Raw genomic sequence first — 18,788 nt, 5'->3', positions numbered from 1 at the left:
TGACCTAGATTTATACAAGCCCCACTGAAAATAATGTGGACTACTGCCTGGGCTAACTTCTCGCTTTGTCCTTGCTTTGTTTTTTTTTTTTAATTTGTCAAACATTTCATCATATAGCTTTCAAGGCTGGACAACTTAAAATCTCTCTCAGATTAATTTTTTAATCGCTTCATTTCAATTCATTTTTATTTATTCATTCTCTGGTTTTATAGTCAATAATCCCCTGGTCATTTTGACCACTCTGCAGTTCTAGCACTGAAAATATTATTTTCATAGAATACAAGAGAAAAACCTGAGGGGAAACATCAATATGTTGACATTTTGCTTTGTTTTTCTGTCACTAAAATCATAAATATTTCTACTAAAGACCAATAAATAGATTCTCCTATCAGGCAGGAACCAGGATCATCTATTTCAGAGTTTGGTAAGTATTATCAGAACACCAGTATTAGAAAAAAATTGATAAATCATCAAAAGCAGCAAATGAAGGGAAATGTTTCTTTAGGTTTATAAGAAAATATATGTAGGAAATTTGTATTAATTTTGAGTTTCAGCATTTTGCCAGGATTTCATTACTTTTGTCCACATTTCATTATGAAGACTGTTCATGTGCTGTTCCTCATTTTTAGTTGTTCATATGTAGTCTCGAATAGTGTCTTTCTTTGTAAACAATGCAAAGTTGATTGCTAAGTCAGACTTCGAGCTCCAACATAGCTGATGACTCCAACATTCTCATAGAGCACCAGCAGAATCACCGATGCAGTTCAAGCCAAACCTGTGCCTAAATCACTGTTCATTCAATTCTTCAATTCCAGGTTGATTCCAATAAATACTAAGGGTAAAGTCCTAGTAGTTTCGAAGCCATACCTTTGGTATTATTTTGCTTGAGAACCAGGTTTCACAATAAATTTTGCAGTTCAGAACTCCATTAAATATGGAATATGCTACTGAAAAAAATATCCCACGGAGACAGGAAAAAGCCAAAACAATGAATCCTACATTTTATGTAAGCTAGGGACTAAAGAATTACAAACTTCATCAGTGTGAGGTCTGTGCAGAATAGGAACAGCAGAGGATTTATGTTTAACACACACAGTGATGATTGTATGTCATCTTCAACCCCATGCTTCTAAAACACTTTTTCATCATTCATATTAATGTATAGAATAAATATACACCAAAGTAAAATTATCTACTCAGATTTTTTAAGTGCAAACCTCAATTTTTAAAAGTTCAGTTGAGAAATACTCATTAAACTAGGCTAAGAAATACTCATTAAGTAAGTAACATTAAAAATTCCAAGATACTACAGAAAAAACCTACCGCTTACTGGAAATTCTTAAATAAAACTAATAAAATTTCTTATCATAGTTTGGTATTTTTTCCCTCTCAGTGTTGTTGCCAGCATGAAGAATGGACAATGTTGGTCTCAGATATATTTCAATATATTAAAGCAGATCTTAATATGTGCTGTGAGCATCCCCAACGAGAATAAGTTTATCTGCACTTTTTCTGGTAGTTGGACACAGGTGTTAGGATCTGCAATAAGCAGACTTCAGAGAAATACTTAAATAGCCACAGACAGTATTACTGCATGGGAGACCGGTGTCCCACTGCCTCCATGAGATGAACATTTGCAGACTAGTTTATGCAATAAATATACATGGCCATATGCAGAAGCTACACCAAGCTTTGCCCCACTGATTCACCAAAATCCCTCCACACTTAAGCAAAGTTGTTTATTTCTGATGCCTTATCAGATCACAGCACAGTCCCTCCGCATAAGGCTTTTTAAGCCATGTGCTGGCTAGTGGTGTAGTCGATATATTTATGATCTTAAAAGGCTGCATTTTCAAGGAAAGATACTAGCCTTTGCATGGATATAAGAATTACAATGCTTGTAAACAGAAAGAATTTAGCAGAACAAAATGCATTATCTTTAAACAAACAAGCCCATTACTATCTTTAATAAAATTTGTTTGCTGGTCTTCGGTGAGATACTTCAACTGGCATTGAAGATAGAAAACTTTCAATGACTAAGTCATTATTCAAGATGTTTTTCCTGTTTGCTAGTTGCCAAAAGTTACTGATATAGGGAAAAAAAAGTGAAGTAAAATGAGTGTTACTTATGGAGAAGTTAGTTAGCATTCTCATTCAGCATTAGCTTAGAAAGAACAAATGCAACTGTTCAAAAATAATGGATGAATTTTGTTTATTTTTATTGTAGTACATGATTAATGAGCTGTCAGAGTTAAGACATTCATTGACATGTTTCTGTAAGCTTGTTTAGGTAATAAGCCTTAAGAGATGAATGAAGCATGTCCTGCCAGATTTGCTGTGATGATTTCTTTGTTATATCTGGGGGACATAAAAGATCTCAGTTTAAAAAAATCTTCTCATTAATCAAATCCTGCCTTATGCTGTGGAAATGCCATTTTGAAGAGAAGCACAAGTGAACACCACAGAAGTGGTCAAATAAATTATATAGGTTCAGTTACATTGATTTCCCCAGGTGGCAGGAATTTAGTTGCCAAAGATGTACCCCCAGAGACCAGTTCTCTGGGGATTAACAAAGCACATTATGCAATAACCTTTATACCAGGTTAATTGACCTAAGAACAGAAAGCATAGAAATACTTGCATTAGTCTGATTAGTTACTTTTCATGATCCTTGCAAACAGCAAGAGAACAGTCTACTCTGGACACAAGATATCCTACCGATCACGCTTTCGTGTGGTCTCACATAGGAAAGAGTAGCTGAAGACAGTTTAGCATCACTCCTCAAGAACTTCCTGAGGGGGGAAAAAAAAAGCTTTCTCAGGTGCAGTTTCTCCTTTGTAAAGAAGGATGATTGTGGTCAGCCATGAATTTATTTAGTTTGTAGGATTTCTGTAACAAGGAGTGAAAGTCTAATGGTCACAAGAAAATATTTTTCAACAGGTGTTCTGCAGTGTACTTCAAGTACTTTAAAAGAATCTTTTCTTTATATATATATATAAATGTTTATATATATATAAACATTCACTGAATTGAGCTCTGAACTGGACTCCTGAGTTTACTTGCATCTCACTGTATATAGCAAATTACTTTCTCCACACCTGGAGAAGCATCTAAGTTTGTTCAGATATTCAGTGCCTGAAAAAATCCGGTAAGACTTTTGAAAGCAATGGGCATGCATTTCAGACAGAAAACAGCAAGAACTGGATAAATATGGCAAGTATCCTGCTTCACCAAGCAGCCAAAAAGTAAAAAGAGAAAGCAGTCCGTGCTAAGTGAGGGTCATCCCTCTGGTTTAAAAAAAAAAAGGGCAAAATTGTGGCTTTCCTGACTCCTGAGATATTGCATCTAAAGCCACAGGGACAGAAGACACTGCCTAATGCTGTTGTATATCCTGAGTTATTTGATGAACTCCCGAAACATGGTACCTGCTGATATTAGGAAATTATTTGGATGGCTTTAAACAACTGGGGAGCTTGACAGTGCTAAGAATTGTACCCTAATGGTTGCTCCAGCACTACTGAAAAAAAGTGAAAACAGTGCAGAAGAGAAGCTGTCACAGCTTCTTTAATGACAGCCTTGGGTTATTCATCACTAACACCAGTACGAAATGAAATCACTGATTAGAACTGAAGTCCTATCTCCTTCTAGGTTTCTTTTCAGTGCTGTCAGGAACAGAGGTTTCTATTGTCTGAAGAAAAAGGATAGCTTACGATACAAGCTGTAAGATTTCATATCACTGTCACATGGAATAAATTTATTGGGAGCCATTTCTGGACTGTCATATCAGCAGGAATTTGCCAGGAAACAGTTTTCCATCTTTGTTTCTGACAATTTTCCTTTCCATGCTCCTGTTCCTTAGATGAAATCATTTGTCCATCTTATTTTGTACTGTAATATTTTGACAGATCTAAAGGGTTTTGGCTAGTAACTAGATTTGCTAGTTTTCAAATACAAAAATACAGACTTGTCTCTTTGCATCTCCTCTCTCATTTGCAAAGCATAAAAAAAGACCAACAATAATGAAGATAATTTTCAGTTCCCTACAAAGGAGCAACATGAAATCATGATTCTCTCACTGAGTTCTTAAACACCCAGATCACTTGATTCATGTTTTTGTTTTTTGTTTTGGAGTTGGTTTTTTGTTGGTGGTGGTTGGTTGTTTAAAGCAAGGAACATAACCTGAATGATCCGTTTGCACAAATAGGCTTTCAAAACTGAAACAGTTATTGTAAGGTCATCTGCAGTGAATCCTGAAGAAAGATCATAAGGAATTGAAGTGTTTATAGGGCATAGGACCAACATAACTGGGTGCAAAGGCTACAGTTCTTTTCTTGACCAAAGTCTAGGCCAGGAATAGAAAATTTGAATCTAACTTAACTGCTATTTCTGCAACATAACCACCATATAATGATGCTTATTAAAAGCAAAGTCCGTCTATATAAATTGAAGGAGAATATTTATAATTTATAAGGTAATAGAGGACAGTGGAATATCTTGTCTTTCATTTTTAAGCTAGTAATGCTCATCCTTGCCAATTAGAAGTGTTGCATAATAGGTACAGTACAGTTCATAATTTAGATGTGTTTACTTGCATTGTAATAAGTTTACTGCAAGAATTAAGTTCAATATTATTGGATAATTAATGTGACATTGACAAAATAGTCTTTGTATGCTTGCATACTTTACTTAGCAAAAACATGATATACGTCTCCTCCCAATGACCAGATGTGCAATAAATCACAGCAACGATTTAATTCTGTGAAAGAGGAGTTAAGAATTGACAGCACTAAGTCAGGTAATGTCATGTAATTTTTCTGACCTGACCCTACACACATGCACAATGGCAACACCTACACCAGACAAGGTGTCTTCAGTTCTGAAATTGAGAAACCAAGGACCTCCGAGAATAAAAGGCTGTAAAAAAAATCAGCCTCTCCTTTACTCAGGCATTTTGGCTGAATCCTTATATGCAAATACACTCACTAATATCACCAGTATTTGCAATGGGTGACTTTCATTTTCTGGCAGGGGAGAAGTAACGCTTTGTAGTCTGTGGAAGAAAATATGACTTGGCACAGCTTTTTCTAAAAATGTTGCCTGTTATGTGAAAAATCTCATCAAATATAAAGGTCTTTTATTGAAGTCAGGCCTCTTAAAACACCTGTCATGCATGGACATGTACTCAAAGCCTAATAAAGGAAGACCAATTTTATTTTTACTATTTAGTTATTAAAGATGAGGAAAACTTGTACTGATTGGGTTAAATATTTGTACAAATGAAGCTGCTCCAAACTTAATACTTTTGATAAAGTTAGTCTCAAGAACAAGACCAGATTTGTTCGCTGAAAGATTAGGTGAAAAGAAGCTGCAACAAAAAAGCCACCAGAATCAATTCTCAGCTTTTACAAATCTGCTGTACGTACAGTTCATGCATTAGACTATCAGAATTAGAATAAATGAAAGCTGCAGATAGACTACCACAATTTTTTCCTACATTCATACGTGCCAAATGATCAGAGACTCTCACTAAAAGGGAAGTTTTAGCCTGCTCCTTTGAGAACCATTTTGACTGATGAACGGATGCTCTGGTCCAAAGACTTCTGAGAGGAGAAACCCAAGGGCCCCCTTCTGGCTGGGAGTCCCGCTGAGCACACCAAGGCAGCACTTGCTAGTCACAAGCAGCTCAGGCTAGTTTTGCATATCCTACTACATAATAAAAATCTGTAAATCATGTACTCAAGGGCTTACATTGTTGCATTATAGCTACATTAGGATGCAGAAGCAGATAATAGGATATCATCAAACAGACTGGGATGTATTTACCTATAGATGCCAGTAAACCATGTCTGGAATACCAGAGTGCTGTATCAAATTGACTGGAAGGGTCACACGTTTTGCTTTGAGCAAGATCGTTTGAAGTCTGTTCATAAGAAAGCAAAAGCCTTAGAGCACTTGCGGTTGCTGTGCTCCACTCAGCTTCAACTCTGCTGTACACAACCACATGCTATCCAGAAGGGCTGTGTGCATGTGTGTAACTTTTTTTACCCCTTGGTATAACCTTTTTTTTTAAAAAACAGTTTAGCTTATCACATGTTGTACTTCAACTAACAAAAAACCACCAAAACCTCAAGTTTTGTTTCTGGTCCCATGTGCCTGGGTACAGGAAACCCACGTTTTGGAGCCAAACAGGAAGCAGTGTCGTACAACACAATGAGCTGCGCAGCACCACACACCTTGGATAATTAAGTAGCTGACAGTAATTGAAAATAACCCTGCTTCTTGCACAGTAAGTACCTTGTATTACTGGTTGATGTATTGTAGCTACTGACACATGACAGAATAATTTGTCTTTTATTCAACTCCAACACTGAATTATTGGAACTTGGAGTTGTCTGTGGCCTAGAGGGAGACATTGTGCCTGAGTTTCATTTGCTGTTATTGAAGGCAAGAGGTTTATAAAAGTTAATGAAATACAGCTAGCTAAGAGACTGCAGTGGGTCTGAATCTCAGAAGAAACAGATGCCTATCATTATTACACAGGGCAGCAAAAATTCATCAGTCTTTCCAATCTATGATACAATAGATAATATTTAACATTTTTATAGCAACTTCTGCCTTTGAAGTCATCTGATTAACTGCATGAGTTGTTAAGTTTCTGCTCTTTATATTGTAAGGCGTGCATAGCAATCTTACAGTATAAGCAGGTACTCTGAAATGAAGACAATAGAACTGAGGTTTTCAATATCCTCATGCCTGAAGAGACTGTCCCAGCTACAATTAGGACAATTCATAATTCTCAGTTAGCTTAGAGATGTGTCCTACACCATACAGTTGGTAGGGGGATACAATCTTTACCTGACTACACAAAGTGCAAAACATTCCAGGGAAGAGAAAACTTTGACACTTAAAAATTTAATCCTGTATAAGACATGGAAATTTGTATAATCCTAGCATAGAATGAAAACCATTTTGACAGAAAAAAATAACATTACTTTATAGCTCTGTAAGTGTTGAGCCATCAGTAGAGGACTGAACACCTGTTTACATGGCTTGGTTGTGCAGTTTTAAAGTAAATCTCACTAATACTTTGAGAAAATCATGATGCTTTCTGGGATATACGAAGATTAAAATGTCACTGAAAGCATCAAATTTTTGAAGATGCATTATTACTGATAATGGCTAGATAACTTTCCCTTATTACTAAGGAAGATGATTCTGTAGCAAACTATCCGTGAATGTCTGCATAAACAAGTCTGATTATTTTTCTTTAAACAGTAAGATTTTCTACCAGCATAACTTTGTTGTTCAAGCTTTTTTCTTTTAAAAGAAACAAAGAAAGAATCACTGACCTTGAAACATTCCCTCCCATTACAGCAGTTCCTCTAGCTTTAATGTAAGCCTCCAATGTTACTGCTGCTTTGGAAGCAGCTTACACTGCACATTGCAGCCACTGCTATTCAGGCTGCTCAGCTGGTTGCTGAGCTGGGGATGGGAAGATCAGAGGGGCTCCAAGGTAGTTTTTTCTTCCCCCCATCTTTCATACAAAACCATGAAACCTGTCTGTATAACATGTAAACTGCTGCTTGCACAACTCAGCACTGTCTGAAGTCTCAGGGAAGATCTTTTCCTACAGCGCACAACACTAAGCTGGTTTTCTTCTCCTGAACTTCATCTCCTTCAGTCTTCCTCATGCACTACCTCCTCTACGCTCATCACAGGAGAGCTGCTGCTGCAACAAAACTCAATCCTTTCTCCATTCCCTGCAGACAGGCTACCAGTTTTCTAGCATACAGGCAAGAAGTTGCATGTTACAGTAACTCTTGCTGTAGTTCCTTAACTTTGTGGAAGAGCGGATATAAGCATCCCTGATGGGAAGATGGAGTGAGCAATAGAAGAATAACTGAGTGTTAGAACTAAACGAAGGTGAGAGTAAGGGAGAGAGTGTGTGAGAGAGGGGGGAAGGAAGTGACTGTGCAACACCTCAGGTGAAGTTTTCCTGTTGCTTTTGATTTCTGTTAAGTTATGAGCAAAACTCCTCTACAGTTAAAGAGAGATCCCTTAAAACACTGCAGAGTAAAACCCATATAACCCTTTTCTCATTTATCCCCTGGTGAGCTCTTAATTATTCTGCAGGCTGATACTACTGTCATAGCCAGTAAGAAAACTTTGGCTACCTTTCTACCCTTGTGTCCAATTGCAATAGTTTAAGATCCTCAAATGCATTTATGGCTCTGTTTCTACCTTCAACTTTTCTTCAGCATTCAAAGCAGCAAGATCTCAAGCACTGGGGGTTTTAATTTGGGGGCTACTGTTTGTCATAGCAGGCATACTCCCACCCTTAAGAAAATTTAGAGGCTGCTCTCCACCTGATAGCATTAGGCCTTAAGTCAGTATGAAAATGTTCATTACAAAGAACATCCAAGGCAAAAGCTTTTTATAACTTGCAAGCTTTCCAACAAGTTAACTGCACGTTAAGTGCAGAAGTGATTTTTTTAACTGAAAATTTACTTCACTTAGGAGCAAATAAATGAAGAATAACTTCACTTAGTATTTAATGTTCTATGAACTATTTTTTCATAGTTATGCTGCACTGCAGATTCCCTTGGTACATAGAAGCTACGCTTTCCTCTGTTAAAATGAAATCTTATTCCTTCCAAGGGAATACAACTTTTCCCCAAAATAAGCAGGATTAGACATAATCCTGCAATCATACCACCAAGAGTTAATAATTCATATTAAGTACAGTTGTTGGAAAGTTTTGTCAGTGTCTATTTATAAAAGACTAAACACCATATAAATCTATGAAAATGATTGTATTGATTGTATTAAACATTTAATAATCTATACTTCATACTCAGTGCTGTATGCACATTTGCCTAAGAACAAGTGTTCTGCCTGTAGATACCTGCTGGTTCTGCACTGGTGGAGAAGTGTGACTAGGGAGTCAAAGAGGTTTCTGAAATAATGCTTCTTCTCAGTTGCTCATCCTTCAATCCTTTGACAAACACGCCTATAAACTATTTGCTGCCTTCTAATCTTGTCCAACGGTTTTGTTAGATTTTGTTTTGCTTCTGCCATCTCAGTTTTGGCATACTTGTCCCAGGTGTCTAGGTTCTCCTTCCTCACATTTCCCCTCCCACCCCCGTCTATGGAAAAAGATGGTCCTCATGCATTGTGAATACTAATAGCGAGCTCTGAAATCATCAAGACTCCTCCTGTATATTTCTTAGGTGTGGAAACCTTTCTGTAGCTGTACAGAGTTTTGTACACTCTTAATGCTTTCAAAAATTTTGTAGGTTAGAACATGCTCAAAGCTGATGTGATGTTCAAAATTATTTTTCTGCTAAGCCAAGCACAAAGAAACATTGAACAATGCTTTTATGCTTTTCACATTATTGAAAAAATGCTGGTAGTGTTCAATCAGCAAGATTTACCTCTCAGAACAATAACTTCAAAAAATCTTCCTGCAATGCAGGACACCCTCCCAACGCACACTGCAACTTTGGCATAGAAACGTGCTTTCTTCAATGATGAAGTAATCTGTTGATTTTCTTTGGAGTACAACTACTTCCAACAAAAAAGGGGGGTTAGAAAGTTTAGAATGAGACAAGCAGGTTTGAATTTAAACTCAGATGTTTAGTTTGGTGAGCAAATTTTTGTAAAGCCAAAGTAGGGTAGTTTCTGTAGAAAATAAAAAGCTTCAGGTGCTCCTAACAAACACACATGATTGTGTCTTTAGCAATATGCTCAAAGAATTTCACTCATTCACCTCAGGGAAAGGGAACAGAGGTTTTTCTGTTCTGAAGGTTACATCAAAGTCATGACATACACATGTTTGAATCAACCAGACACTAAACACTGAATCAACTGTAGTTTCTGAGCTGTGCACAAGGAAATGTTAATCCTATTCTAATTTAATTTCAAATGCTACATTAGTATGCAGTGGTGGACATCAACAGCAAAACCAGAGCAAATCTTACAGGGCAAGATAGCAAAACAGGCAATAACAAAGATGCTTTTATTTGCCCACTCCTATGTTCGGAGCTGCCAAGAAATTTGTCTGTTTGCACCCCTTCCTGCTCCCCTCATCACATGCTGCTTACCTCTCACAGATATTTCCTTCTGTATATAACAACGAATGTGTTCGGGTTTTAGCCTGAACCCTTGCTACCACCTGTGGCTAATGTTAACTGACATTTCTCAGTGCTTGCTGTTGATGATAGTTTTGCAAAAGCTAAGCTGGTTGGAGTGCAATAGTCCATGCCAGACAAATGCCTCAGGCCAGTATTTCTCCTAGAAGTTCCTGCTAGAACAGCCTGTCATTTTCAAGAAAGATTAACTACATTTTACTCCTCATCTTCTTCCCTCTTCTCCCCCTCCCTAGAAGAGCTTGTTTCTTCCATACAGAAGATCAAATACCTATTTTTGTTCAGCTATAGTTGGATTTCCATACACATGCAATGGAGTCTGACAGTGTGTGATAAAGGCTACAGATGAAACTAGTTTTTATGTCTACAAACATTCACCTAAATTCAGAAAAGCGGAGAGATTTTTCTGTTTCTTCCTTTAGAGGCTTTAAGCCTACTTCCATTAATTTCCCAGAACACTAAGCTTTTTCAAAAAAATCCATCTCCATAGAACATATGACATCAATATCATTTGCAATTGATCGTCCCAGAGAAAAGATGAGGATCTAGTAGAATAAAATTGTGTGATCAGCATTGTCAGACAGAGCTGCATTTAAGCTGAACAGGTTATATACCAGTTAATGCTTCCCAGCTAGATATGGGTTCCAGTTTTTCAGGACGTGATCAGTCCTGAAAGAAAATTTGTTGTGTGGAACACAATTGCAGTAAAGCTGCAAAGCAATGGGTACTGACAGTTCACTGCTCTTTTCTTCTCATTTCTGCTTTCTCCTCTCACCCTTTCCCTGCCCTCACACCCCCACTCATCCCACCCAAGTCAAGCACAGGCCAAGCCACACCTCTTAACTCTTGTTGAGGAATATGCTGGCTCCATATAGCACTTCAGTGTCTCCTTCCATTTTCAGAAAATGAAGAGGAACCAACATTTTAAAAAGCATAAGAACTCCCAAGAAAACATACCATCACTCTGAAGCCAAAACATCTTTTGCTACATTTGACTAAAGTTTTTCAAGGTAGAACACAGCCCTGGATAAACCAAATGTTTCTTTCTTTCCCACGTAGGCGGATACCTCATCTTAACTCACATTTTAGAACTGGAAAGTGTTCAGGAAAGAAGCCATCTAGGCAAATAACTGAGAATAAACTTGAAGATTAGAACAATCTCTTTCCAGTTTCTTTAGAAACTCCCCACAATTGTTTACTGTAGATTTTCCTTCTGGTTCACGCTGAAGCTAGAGTAAGATAAAAGCTAACTGATCATAGCTACCTAAAGAAAAAAATAAATGAAGAACTTGGTGTTTGGAACAACATATAGGCAAGATCTCTGAACCTAATGGTCTCTAAAAGTAACAAAGGTGAAGCTAGGTCAGAAATCAAACTGCCAGTAACATTTTTCCCTGGTTAGAACTTGCACACAACCTCTGCAGAGGTTCTTATTGCACTGGTTTTTGAATGTTTCCACACCAGGTCTGTGAGGCAGATATTAGCCTTATAGCTTTTCTGTACTTTGCTCATTAATTATCTAAGAAATAGCTTTCCTACTTTCATGATTAAGCTTTCTCAAAGCATCTGGCTTTTCAGTTTTCAGAAAGGCTAAAACCAATGCTTTTGCCTTCTTTATTGACTTTTTTTTAAAACACATGTCATGCATATACCGTAGTTTTACAGTTATCTTTGATAACCCCTTCTACCACTACACATTCATGCCTGGAACATCTTTTATTCATAATTTAATGCAGCTAGCCTCACTGGAAGCTGTTACCTCTTATCTAGCTGGTAACAAACAAGATACAAAGGTCCCCTTAAGACTAATGTAGACATATATTCATTTGCACATGGGAGGGCTAGCAGGTGACTTCACCTGAGGGCCAGCAATGCAGGAGTTAGCTGCTATCCTGCCACTGAGAAAAAGACAGCCAGGTTTGGTCCTGCTGCGGACTCTACTACAGCTAGAATAGCCAGGAGCAGTTCTGCAGGGGAAAATAAAGGGTTCAAGACCCGGTGGCTATCCTATACATCCTTCAGATTGATCAAAATGCATTTGGTCAGGCATTACCATAGACCTTCTATAGACATGACAAGCTGGAGGAATCTAGCTGGTAAGTTACAATACAAATTTCATCAAGAAGGCATTTTAGAATAATCTCTAGGCTATCCCTGTTTATTGCAAACACTGGAACAGATGCATTATCTGTTTAATCTGACTAACAAGTCCTCCACTACCTTCCTCCCAGCTCTCCTGTACCAGATGCATGGTTTGAAAGAGGAGCCCCCAGTCTCCTTCTGGAAGGGGCTGTGGGGGTTCCTCCAGCTCTGAGGCAGATAAGCATGGGAGGCGACAGAGCTGCACCATACAGCCCATCAGTGTCAACATGCAGCAACAAACTGCTTGGTGTTCTTGGAAGCCTCTCCTGCTTCACTTCTGGCCTCAGGTAGGGCTCCTGAAGCTGGCCAGAACTGAGAAGGAGGCATACCAGGGACAAAAAAACACCTTTTATTCTCTGCGTGGTGTACAGGGCTCAGTATTTCCCCCCTAGAAACACACTGCACAGCCCGACTCTGACCTTGCAGTACAGTACTGCCACAACTGAGGCCTTTATCCGATTGTTTAAGTACAGGTTCTGACACCAGCCCAGTATTAGCAGGCAATACACTTCAGCCTGTCACAGCATATACTTGATTTTTCAGGCATTTTAGACATTTTTTAAAAATGTGTTTGTCCTTTAATAGTTTATTATTTGCTGTTGTGTTAGCCACAACATTTAAAATACTATTTATTGGGCAAATATTAATGGAAACGAGGAACTCGTAGCAAATAGTTTACATAACAAAACAGGTAAAGGTGCAGACAGAGCTAACTAGCCCACCACTGACCAGAATTTGCTTTCTGAAGACAAAGCAACTTTAAAAAAACATCATGTAGCAAACATGCTTGGAAATAGAATACTTTAGATAAAGCGAACTTCTACTAGCTCCCAGACAGAGGAATACAAAGTAGCTCAGACACTTGCAGAGAAGTCTTGAAGAATACAGTTCTCTTCAACTGCTCAAGTCCTACACCTAATTTAACTGAAGGAGATTTTTCTACGCATTAAATTTTCAGTTACTATAGCTTTTAGACTGCATGTTACAGGGGAGCACTCATGAAAGACACTCTGTACAGCATCATGTACATTTATTTTTTATATTAAGCCATTGAAAATCACTGATGCATGAGTTTTTAGCCAAATTCACTAGGTGCCAATGAAGCAAGCCTCCCTGCGCACAGAAACAATAGGTGTTTTTTGTTCCTCAAGGGCAACCAAGGAAAATCTTTAGGTTCAACCTTACTTAAGATGGGAAGCACATGAAGTTGTATGACATGCCTTTCTCCATCACCGGTATCATTCAGGCAACGTGGTGAAAGAGCTGTCAGCTCCCATCAGTAGATTATTTCCTTTCTAGAGAGAAACAGCCTGCTGCAGTCTGCTCAAGTGGTCTCCTCTCACCAGGAGAAAGAAAGCAGGGGCCAGGAGGAGGCAGAAAAGTTTCTTCCAGCAGTTTTCCCGGGCAGGGATTCTGAACATTTTATCACCACCTATAATTGGGTCAGTTCAGTCAATACTTTATATTCTGGCTCTCAAAATTGTATCCAAAAGGGAGAAATATGTTTTCTTTATCTAAAGATTCATTTTGCTGTATCAAACCTGAGGCCTTGTCCCAACTGTACATAAATCTTAGAGTACAAAGCATGGTTTGTAATAGGCTCTGACCAGGGGAAAGCAAAGCTGCTTTGAATGAGACCTGGTAAATTCAAGAGGCTGCAAGCAAGCCTGTGCAGCCCAAATCTTAGAGGGTTCTCCCCGGTGTCTTTTGAGCTGATTTAGAAGCCTGACTCCCCAACGCGTACGTACAAAGAAGGTTGGAAGCCTTTACATCACAGGAGATTGCGCTACAAAATGCAGGGCACAAACACTTCAAGGCTCCCAGATAGGTTTTTTTGACATGAATGTTTCTTGTACTAAAGAACATTAAAACCTCACTGTACATTCTTGCATTATTTTTTTCCCCTACCATACACCCAGTGACTCAGCCTATTACATTTACGCTGTAGTGTAATTATGTAACATTAGCTTTTCTCAGAAAAAGAAATAGTTATAGCCACCAAACAAAACAAAAAGCTCTTCCTCACTAGCAATACCAAAGCCTATTTTCGTCTCTGATTACAGAGATTAGTTCTCACTTCCTTTTTCCCCCCCCGGTTGCTGTTATGGCATTTGACCTAATTCTCAGAAGATAGGCCTGAGGCAACAACAACAACAAAGTATTCATAAGCAGGAGTACTTAGACACTTATATGCCCATATACAGAAAACACAAGCTCCTGTAAGTAAATTACGAAAAATATTAGCCTTAAAGATAGACATGCACCAAACAGCAATGGACAGGCAGAAGGCAAATATGAAGTTACTCAGTTGAGACAGGTGCAGTTTGATGTTCATATGCAGGTAACACACAAGCAGGTGTTTTATACAGAGTAATTTAGAAGACACCACAGGAAAAAAAATAAATACAGCCCCAAGCAGCTTCAGAATTACCTAAAATCATAAAAGCTTAAAAGCAATGTAACTAAGGGTTCCTACGTTATTTCTTATCACAAGCCTTATCCTTTTTCTAATGCACATTTGTTTTTGTTTGTATGAAAATCACTTTAAAAAAAATTTCAGTATAACCGTTCAGGTTTACATGATAGCAAATGAGGTGACACTAATAAAGAAACCAGAATAAGGTAACCCTCAATCACTTCAGATAAACAAAAACCCACAGAAGTCTTCTCAGGCACCTCCTTCAAGCATACTCAAACACCTACTGGTTACGCACTTCAGGGACCGTAGTTATCTTGGAAAAAAAAAAGGCCATCTGCCCCATTACTGGAGGTTATACAGGAAGCCTGTACTAACCAGGGGACAGAGGGAGAAGCAAGCAGTCTGCCCAAACATACAAATTAACCTCTCCCTCTCAATAAGTTCAGTACCTCATACTCCATTAGATGCATTTCTAAGATAACCAAATACTCTGAAGAGACTCATTGAGAAAGGAGGAACCTGTGGCTTCAGCACAGCACCTGCTTTGGCTTACAGGGAAGCTCACAGACAGAGGAGGCACTACCAGGGCAGACATCTCCAAGAGAAGCTGACTTGCTGTCCCCTCTGCCAGGTCCCTGGGCAGCTCTGAAAGCCCCTAAGCTGCAGCAGCACAGGGCTGCACCCAGCCAGCTCACGACCCCAGCGTGTGCAGCAGAGAGGGAACCCACAGCACCCTACAGCAATCCGTAACATCTCTTTCAGGCAAATTATCAAAAATTCTAACCTGCTAGGCCAACAAAACACCCATACCTTTAGCACTGTGGAACAGGCTGCTTCATCCTTGCTTCTCCTCCGATCATCTCACACCTCGTTCCCTCTAAGAAAGCTATTCTACCTAACACCTGGATTTTTGTAAGAGCTGCTCCTAATTGTCTGATATCCTACAGCTGGGGCAGCTAATGAGCTCCGACTGCTGGGACAAGTAGCAAGGCACCTCAGCAGCCCAGGTTGCCGCTACTGCTCCTCTACAGGGAGAAAAAAATCCCACCACCTGCGTGTGATAAGGGCTGCACTACTGGCATTTCAAACAATACCTTAGGTTCCCCTCTTCCAAAATGATTTGATCTGGAACAGTCAATGTGTGAAGTCTTCTGTGAGTGTGTAGGTGGAACCTTGATCTTTACAACATCTTTTATGTCAATAAATGCTGCTCTGTGCCTGCCCTGAAGGACTATTTTGCAGGGACTAACAGCCCCGGTGCTGAATGCTGATGGCTGCATGAGGATTGCCAGGGCTGAGTTCATCTGGTCTCTGCACACCAGGCACTATCTCTGATAAGATTTGTGCAGACCACCCAGCTCACCTTTCAGCCTGTTTTTCTGTATAGCTCCGAGTGTCTGACTCTGTGCTGCAAAGCACCTAAGCTGCACGAGCAGAATACTCTGATAAAATATTAACAGGAATGAAATAGTCAAAACGATTCTCACACTATCCTCTAGTTGAGGACTTGCATCTAAATGTTTGATGTCACAAGGGGATATTTCTCACTCTGTAAATGTGTATAAGTCTTGTAACACTAAATGAGAATACGCTCCATAGTGTCACACTGACAAATTCTTCAACTGTCCATCAGCACAAAAAGGAACTGACTCACAAGACCAAACCAGAATGCAAATATTAGAAATTTCTAGCTGCTAGGAAAGAATAAATATCACAGAGAGAATCCCTCTGCCACAACTTGTTCTTCTATGAGAGCTCACTCAGGATGTAGTGCAAAGTCACAAAACTTCCAGTTTTTGTAAGCAACTTGCCATTTTTGTGTGTGGTAAAATTCCACAGATTTATTCATTTATTTAGGTTAAAACAGGAAAGAAAGGGAGGATCAGATAAGTGCTCAGATGACTGTCACACACACACACACAAAAAGGAGGGACTAGTGGCATGTAAGGATTTTAATTGGTCCCTGAAGTTAAGGGTTTACCAACATGAATCATGTTACAGACATAACAGATGCCAAAAAATTTTGAGCCTGTAAAGATAAAGTTGCAAAAATTATTGGTAAATATACAGTAGTGTGGCCAGCTTTATAAAAATGTTTTAAAACTAAAAAGGGCAATAACATACGAAGAGAAGCAACATGGGGATAGGGAAAAAAAAGAAAGAAAAGAAAAAAAAAAGCTATTTAAGATGATAGGAATACTGACTACCTTGAGGAACCGTTTATCTGATCTCGCACTTTCTGATACCCAAATCAAAATCCTGATGACCTGTACCTGTTTGCTGGTACCCATTTTTTTTCTATATAATCTTTAAAGTTATTTGGTATCTATAGCCCTCTTTAATATGCTTTGTATTCTGAAAAACAGCATCAAAGTTTATATTTACTGTTGTCCTCAAAAGACTGAAGTGACTTTCATCATCCCCTAGATCCTTCCTGAAATGTTTAGATTTGTTTATTTTGTGAAGATTGTATATAAGAAGTGCACTTTCTCCTCTGATGGGGCAGGTAAATTTTTAATCTAATTTTTCCACTGATACCTCTCTTTGAAATGTTTAGTGCTAGAAACATCATTTCCCGGGTTATCCTGATTATTTTTCTGTAGGTAAGTTTTCTGTCACTCCTAAAACTTTATCATAATTACTTGCCAGCTCCTAAAAACCAGGCATTTTTATACTGCCTTTGTTGGTCATGACAAACTTTAGTCTTGAATTTGTCCGAGTGGGGTACATACCTGTGTACCTGACTTTGTCCAGTCACCCGTGTCTCAAGCATCACAAGCATCATTATGGACTTGTGCAAAGACACCGACCCAACCTGAACCTGGGAGCCAGATCCGTTTTGACAAAACCCCCAAATGACCTGGCTGTCAGGGCCTGGCATCTCAATCTGAGGGAAGAGCTTTGCCAGAAAGATGCCCCACGCTAGCCCACAGGTTCCCTTTACTTACAACAATGTTCCTCTTTTTCTGTGACTTCCCCCATATCGAGGGTATTTACAAATTCGCCCTGTCTGTAATACAAATCGTCTTTCAAGCACTCCATCTTTGTGAATTATCTGGCTTTGTGGGCACACTGACACTGGCTGAGTCTTTGAGAACTTAGTCTTGTATCTTAGGCAATACCACCTTTCAAAATGTTTCAGATTCATTAAATAAATTCCAGCCATAGATTTAAAATTATATTTCTTAGATCTTTATATCATAATGTCATTAGTAATAACAATATTTCAAATCTCACCTCTTACAATCTTATGTATATAAGCTCAAAATAGCAATAATCTCTAATTAATGTGTAATAACTAGTAGCTGATTGCAAAAGGATTGGTAATTCACTCTGAGAAACACTAAAAGCCTTTATGCAGCAAAAAGCATCATAGCTTTAATAAAGATTTTCAGTATTTGCACCCTGCAGAACTTGGCAAGTTGTGACATGTTTTCTACTCTGTGTTTTGCAGTGCTTTGCACGCGGACAAAAAGGAAAATTATTGCCTCATTCTGTAAATTCCATCTTGAAAATCTATAATAGAAAGAATAAAAAGGATTAAATAGGAAAAAAAAAACCTGAGAGAACTGTGTTGTGTGAAGGTAAGAAAAATTAGATCCAGTTTTACAGGAAAGATTTACCAAACTTTCAATCAATTCTTTTCACGGCAATTACCAGCATAGTTTTTATGAACATTTTTAAGATTAGTTTTTGTCACAAGGACCGGACCATTTCTTTAGAGATAAAGCTGGTGGGATTAAGAATAAATCCACTACTTTGAATAATGCTTCATATAATGAATTATATGAGTTGAGACTGAGTAACCTCTGTTAGAGGTAAATTTAGCTCAGGAAATACTGCCTACCCACTTTGCAGAATCGAGTTCAGTTACATTAATTTTAATGCGTTACAGCAGAAAACATCAGACTTGGCTTTTCCAGCAAAACATGAAAAGAAGATTGCACGCAATGAATGTTTCACATAAGTCAAGTTAATTCTAGCATTGAGAACTAGCTTTTTGTCGGTATGATGTGCAAGAGTTAGATTTCAGCCTGCACCGCATTGGGTATTCATGTATGCAAGGAAACACTCCATTA

General features: G+C 38.5%; 1 protein-coding gene and 1 long non-coding RNA gene across 4 annotated transcripts in view; one reads left to right on the top strand and one right to left on the bottom strand.

The window, feature by feature from the left end:
• The window catches only part of LOC106038630 (uncharacterized), a 201,598-nt gene extending 185,276 nt beyond the window's left edge, over positions 1–16,322 (bottom strand). Inside the window, exon 1 of the long non-coding RNA XR_010831306.1 lies at positions 15,520–16,322. This is a non-coding gene — a long non-coding RNA (uncharacterized lncRNA). The remainder of the gene's footprint in view (positions 1–15,519) is intronic.
• Positions 6,205–18,788, top strand: part of NDST4 (N-deacetylase and N-sulfotransferase 4) — a 155,556-nt gene continuing 142,972 nt past the window's right edge. For 2 of the 3 annotated variants that reach the window (XM_048066491.2, XM_048066487.2), the window contains exon 1: positions 6,206–6,286. The gene's annotated coding sequence lies outside the window, so the exon portion shown is untranslated. Of the gene's footprint in view, positions 6,287–18,788 lie in introns of all 3 variants that reach the window. The other variant, XM_048066489.2, reaches the window with a different exon arrangement.

The sequence above is a fragment of the Anser cygnoides genome, chromosome 4 (genome assembly GCF_040182565.1).
Source record: "Anser cygnoides isolate HZ-2024a breed goose chromosome 4, Taihu_goose_T2T_genome, whole genome shotgun sequence".
NCBI lineage: Eukaryota > Metazoa > Chordata > Aves > Anseriformes > Anatidae > Anser > Anser cygnoides.
The sequence above is the reverse complement of the archived record's forward strand: the minus strand, read 5'-3'. Positions and strand labels throughout refer to the sequence as shown.